General features: G+C 41.0%; 1 protein-coding gene across 1 annotated transcript in view; it reads left to right on the forward strand.

The window, feature by feature from the left end:
* The window catches only part of LOC108147284 (Krueppel-like factor luna), a 66,466-nt gene that overhangs the window by 17,466 nt on the left and 42,841 nt on the right, over window positions 1-6,159 (forward strand). Inside the window, exon 2 of the mRNA XM_041709409.1 lies at window positions 2,546-2,609. The gene's annotated coding sequence lies outside the window, so the exon portion shown is untranslated. The remainder of the gene's footprint in view (window positions 1-2,545; window positions 2,610-6,159) is intronic.

The following is a 6,159-nucleotide window of genomic DNA, read 5'->3' on the forward strand; positions in this document are numbered from 1 at the left end:
CAAAATATCAATAAATGCTCGTAAAACGTAAGCCCCTCAAAGAAGTTGCCAAAAAAGATCTGGGTCTGCTCATTTCCGCTCTTCTCGACCAAAGGAATATAAGAGCTGGCATCGTGTTAATGCCGTGCCAAGATGGTCCACAAAAGGGACCAAGCTCGTGGACCGACTTAGGTATTGTCAGGGGATTAGGCATTAGTTGAGACTTGTTCTCGGCTTATATAGGGAGGATCTGCATACGATTATCATTTGGCGATTTGAGTGGGCTTGCGGAGAAATCGTGAATGAAGTAGATCGCACAGAAGTCATGAATGAAATACTGCTTTTGTCAACAATTTTACTACCCGCGGAACCCAAACAAAAATTCATTCACTAAACTCTATAGATTTCTCTCTACTTTTAGTCACCAATATGGGTGGGAAATGTAAGCACCCTAGCAACTTTGTTACGTTTTTTCAAAGGCAGGAACCCCACCCATTGGGAAACCCATAAGGAAAATGTAAAAAGAAAAAACAAATAAACGCTCAACCATTTTGGCAATTTGGAGCAGAGCAAGCTGCAAGAAATGTTGAAATACTTAACAAAATCCACAAGTAACGACAACAATAAAAAATAAACGAACGTTTTTATAGCTTTTCAATTGATTTTAAAGTTTTTGGCGTGCAGAGCAATAAATAAAACTGCGTACGGCGCATTATACAATAATAAATCTCCGAAACCCCGTCCCAAAGTCGTATGCGTGTTTGAGTGTGTGTGTGAGTAAGTGCACTTGTGCACAGGTATTCGCAGGTATTCACAGGTATTCGAAAAAAGTGGGCGTGCTGCGTGTTTCGTTGTTGGCAGCGCACTTTGCGCATTAAAATGCCGCGCATGCGTGCCAAAGTGTTGCAACGTCAGTCAGACAAATGCCCCGCTCCCTTCGACAGGATGTGGGATACAGATGCAGATACAGATCATGTTGAGCAATATCCCCAAACTCTTCTGACTGACCTGCCCGTCAATCGGAAGCGAACCCCTCTCCGACTCGTAATTAATGCTGCACTTTTATTCATAATAAATTCACTTTAAATGCATGTTTTCTCGCGCATTAAAAGCGCATAAATTTAAAATCAACACCCAAATGCGTCAACAGGCGTCTCGCGAGCTGCGTGTGGCGAAGTTTCATGGGACGGGGGGATCTCTTGAAGAAGTGGCCATGGCCATGGCTGCCTCATCACTCATACGCAATGAAGACATTTATATGGCAAAAGCCATTTGCGCCAGCATAGTTGTCGTTGGCGCTTCTTTTTGGCGCCACCAGTGGCAGTTGGCCCGTTCAGGGGTGTGGCCAAGGGGGTTTTGTGATTGCGGGTGGAAATATTGCAATGTTTTTGAGGAAAAAAGTAGTCATTTGAGTTTTAGGTAACAATCAAAAGTTACAGGCATTCCCAACATACTTAAAAATGTGATTACTCAAAATTAAAATTTTAAAAGCCCTTAAAATGAAAATATGTTTTTAATTGCGATTTTTTAACAGTAGAGTTCGATTAATCATGTCTTTCACTACTTGTAATTGGATACCTCCTTTTGGCAGTTATTAATCACATTTGCTTCTTAATTTATAGAAAATAGTTTTTAATTTTCTTTTTGTAATATACTCGTAAAACATCAAATTCACATCAAATACGATTAAAAACCCAACTAAATTTAATAGGAAAATAGTTTTTTGTGTTCAATTTATACCTCTCTTATAATTTCAAAAGTCATCATAATATTTGGGGATGCCCTCAGTTATATCTTGGGAAACAAGAGAATCAAAGATATGCTACTTTTTAACTCTTAATAACTTGTTGAATGATAAACCTCAGATTACTGGTACTAAATTTTGCTGTGTTGCAATTCTGAGATCCGCTGACCATTCCCACGAGCCTTCCTCTCCGGCACGCCCATGCTTTGGGCCTGCTCACGCACTGGCACTGACCAGCTTCTTTTGGCCATCCAGCCAGTGGCCAACTTGCTGCTTATCTGGGGGACTCGACCATTTTCTAGCCGCCACAACACACGCAATGGGCGTCGCCAGGCACCTGTTCCAGCGGCAGCAATCGTCCGATGAAATCAGAGCAAGTATCTGTGAGACTGCTCTGTAGAGTGCAGTATGGAGTATGAAGTATACACTCAAACGACTTGTATCTATGCGATGACAGCGACTTGTGCGTTGGCTTCGCCTGTGGAACATGTTAATTCGAACGTTGCATAAAAGAGGGAAAACGGAGTAACGCTACATGGCAAACCGTTGGCTGGAAGCTGCTCCTTATTTTATGTAATTGCCAGCTAAACACTTTCGGCCGCAATCGCATCCACTGCCCCCCCTTTTAAAATGTGGATCGCTCGTCGTTTATGTCTAATTAAAATCGCTCTGCGTGCCGGGCGTGCCAAACGCTAAACTGAACTGAACTGGTGGTGTTTTTGTCATTAAAGCAGAGTGTACTTATATGTACTTGTATGTTAAGTGTGCTGATTTGTATTGATTATAACGCTTTAATGTTGCTTCACTTGAAACTATTTGCAGTGCACTCTACACTAGCTGGCATTTCCTGCGCGCACATTCTTCCTGCTCCGCCGGGGCGGCCAAAGTAAGTCAATAAATCTATGCAAAACTTATTATAAGTCATATGACAAACTGCGAGGGGGCATTTTAATTACCTGTTTGCCACACTGAACCAGCTAGCTTAATAAGCCGCCTTAATTTGGCTTAATTTGCGGGCGGCCCCAGGGTCGTATGAGTAACGTTTAATTGCAGGCCAAAACAAAGGCAGCGGCAGCCGCAGCAGCACTCGCAAGAATTTCAGCTGGAATTGCTCATTACGAACGGGCCATTCCTCGGAAATAGCTCCAGTAGCAGGCCGCCATAATAACAATAACAATAATAATAATTAAAAACCGATTTTTTCTTCATTTTTCGCTTCGTTTGTTGGTTTGGCTGGGCCGTAAAAACAACAAGTAACTGGGCTATAAACACATGCCGCATATGTGTGTACGAGCTTACTATATAAATTTGCTTAGTCAAGCGACCATAAACGGCGCCCGAAATACAAAAACAAAAATATATAAACTGGGCGCAGCAGTTCGCCACAAACCGAAACAGAAAATTAAAAACATATAGATCTACAAATCAGATTGCAGCTAAATAATATTGCAATTAATAATTTAGCAATAAAATTTAGCACTCGACTATGGAATTATAACAGCAGCTATTAACGATTAAGCCTTGCCACTTAGGCAGATGCCAAAAGAAAAAAACAACAGAGAGCAACAAAAAATCACTAGCAATGGCAAACAATGTCTGTCCAAATTTTTTGCCAGCCGCATTAGCAACTGCAATTGTTGCTGCATTTTCTGCTGCCACTGGGGTTAGGCAACAATTAAGCAATTTTCATAATTACAAACAATGACCAATTTTTTGACACGCTTGCAAAGCGCGCAACATTTTTTTTGATTTTAACCAGCGGCAACCTGAAGCAGCAACCTGCAACAACAACGGCCAGCAGCAACATTGCAAGTGCAACAGCAACAGCAATAGCAGCGGCGCAAAACGCTGATTTGTGCCTGGCTGCCGGTTGATGCATGTTTAATCAGTTTTAGCCGCAGTTTTAAATGTAAACTTGGCTTGAATGGTTTTTGGTGTAAAACTGTACGCCTAAGGGAATTGATTTTTACATATTCTACAAAAACTTTTATTATAAATTAATTACTTTATGTGAAGGACAAATTCTAAGACTACAATTGTAACATTATTTTTTTTCTATTATAAATATATATATTATATTTTTTTTATATTTTTTAAACGGACATGAACACTTGCAATTTAAGAATTTTTTAGAGAAAAATATATTGCAAATATTTAAATAATACATTTAAAATATAAGTTTGAACAACAAAAATGTAAATAACACAATTTTGAATGCGAGTAAAAACAATAAAAAAACCTAAAATAGAAAATATTTTGATTTGTATTTTTAAAATTTAAATTAATCTCACACCTAAAATTATAGCCAACAAAAAGCGCAATCAGTTTGTTTATTTCTGATTCATTTTATTTAACTCTTCGAAAATCCAAAACCTTTGGACAAAGAGTTTTTCGAGTGCCTCAAAACAGACCAAGATTTTCTGTTTTAAGTAGCCAAATCTGCCGAAAGCGCGCATGTTCACATGTTAAATGGCCCACTAACCATTCGAGGCGCTGAGAGCAGAAGGAAGTACTGCGTCAGCTTCCACCAGACACCAATCACGTGCCCAGCAAATGTGCGGCGGACAATTGACCAGCGGCTGCCACCGACGTGTTGTGCATTAGAGTTGCGATTGTAGAATTGCGGGGCGCGGAGTTAAACCGATTTATATAATCAGCAGCGACACAAAACGTGGCAACATACTGCAAATAATTCGCCGCTTTGGGCAATCTAAAACAATTTGCGTTTTGTGTATCGGACAGACGAAACAGAAAAACACCGAAAAGTACGAGAAACGATTGCAGATTGGAGTGTCTCAGCATTTTGCGTGCTGAGCGATTGGGCAACCGGCTGGCCAGTGGGTGCAGTGCAGCGGTTTTTGACCAGACTGGGGGACATCTGAGCCACGTTGTCCCACCCGCAATTAATGCATTATAATTGCAAGCGAGAAGCGAGTCGAGTCAGCGAATCGAGCTGCCACAAAATGTGCGGCAGGTGTTGCGAGTGCCGGCCAAGTCTCTAGGGTCTTCTGTGGCCACACGATATTAAACAATAATTGTAACTGTAAAGTGAGCTTAACGTGAGTGCATCAAAGCATAATCTCTCTTGCAACAGAGACACAGATACGGCCACAAAGCTGCAGATATAAAGATATATAGATAGAGATACAGATACAGATAGGCCGCAGACGGATGGAAGCCAAAGCGCAGACTGTAAAACAAAGCGCAGAAAAAATATTCATTGAAGAAAAAAGCCAGCCAACAGACAGACAGTCAAACAGAGAAACATACCGACAGACAGACAGACCTAGGAGTCAAGAAACTTGGGTAGTACGTAAAACATACCGCCTTATAATTAGAGCAGAAATTCTGACGTTTCTATTTCAATTTTCCAACAAACGCCACGCAAAACTGCCACGCCAAGTGACGTTTTGATTGAGTGATTGGCAACAAGACGTGGTCTTCAGACCCACTACCAGTGCCAGTACTCTTCGGACCCGGTAGCCAACCAGGCAGCAAGTGTTTGGCCACTGCGGTCGCTCCATGCCGATGCCGATGGTTGCAAATATCTGCATACCAAGCTCTGGAATAACTGAATGAAAATCGTTGTGAAAGAAGGTCTCGAGTTACCCTCGACAACGATCCGCTGCAGGTTGCTGTCGCACTCCAAATCCGGCACGTAATTCAAGCTCAGGAGAAATTTCCACTGCACATGACAACAATTCCAGGGCACTATGGGCAAAAATACACTTTTTTTGGGATGCATTAAAAACTTACTTCTTTAGAACTCATTTTAGAGATCTAGAGACTAGCGGCTTACAAAAATTGTTAATTTGATATATATATGCTATGTTTTAAATTTTGCAATTGCTTATAAATATTTGGCTAATGATTTTGGCAAAAGGTTATTTGTTCCATAAAGCATACATATATATATATATATATATATATATATATATATTTATGGCTGGCGTTACTCTAAAGTATTTCTTCCACATGAAGAATCTCTTAAACTGTGGCCAAAGAAAAAAACAACATCACCTTCTGCCCATAGTGCATTGGATGAAAATATCGGTCGTGTTTACATTGAAGCAGCATTTATAATTATCACAAGACAATTTAGCAGAAAAGCAAAAACGATGTTGGGGCTGCCACACCCACTTTATGCCATACGAGTTCCAAGTGGTAATTGCACCAATTTGAATACGTAATAAAATCGAATGAGCAGCAAATCGATTAGCGATCTAACGCGCCCATTGTGTGGTCGTATCGGATCTTTTTTTCTTTTTTTTTGCCCCATGTGATCGGAGCATTATATAGCCAAAGCTATACTGGCGCACGAGCTAGACGCCGAGACGTTTGTCCGGCTGTCTGCCGATCGGGTCGGATTGGATCGGATCGATCGACTTGCGGATACTGCCACCGCTCAATGTGAAGGTCAGTAGGTGGCGGCCAGC

Source organism: Drosophila elegans, unplaced genomic scaffold (genome assembly GCF_018152505.1).
Source record: "Drosophila elegans isolate 14027-0461.03 unplaced genomic scaffold, ASM1815250v1 contig_476, whole genome shotgun sequence".
NCBI classification, from domain to species: Eukaryota; Metazoa; Arthropoda; class Insecta; order Diptera; family Drosophilidae; genus Drosophila; species Drosophila elegans.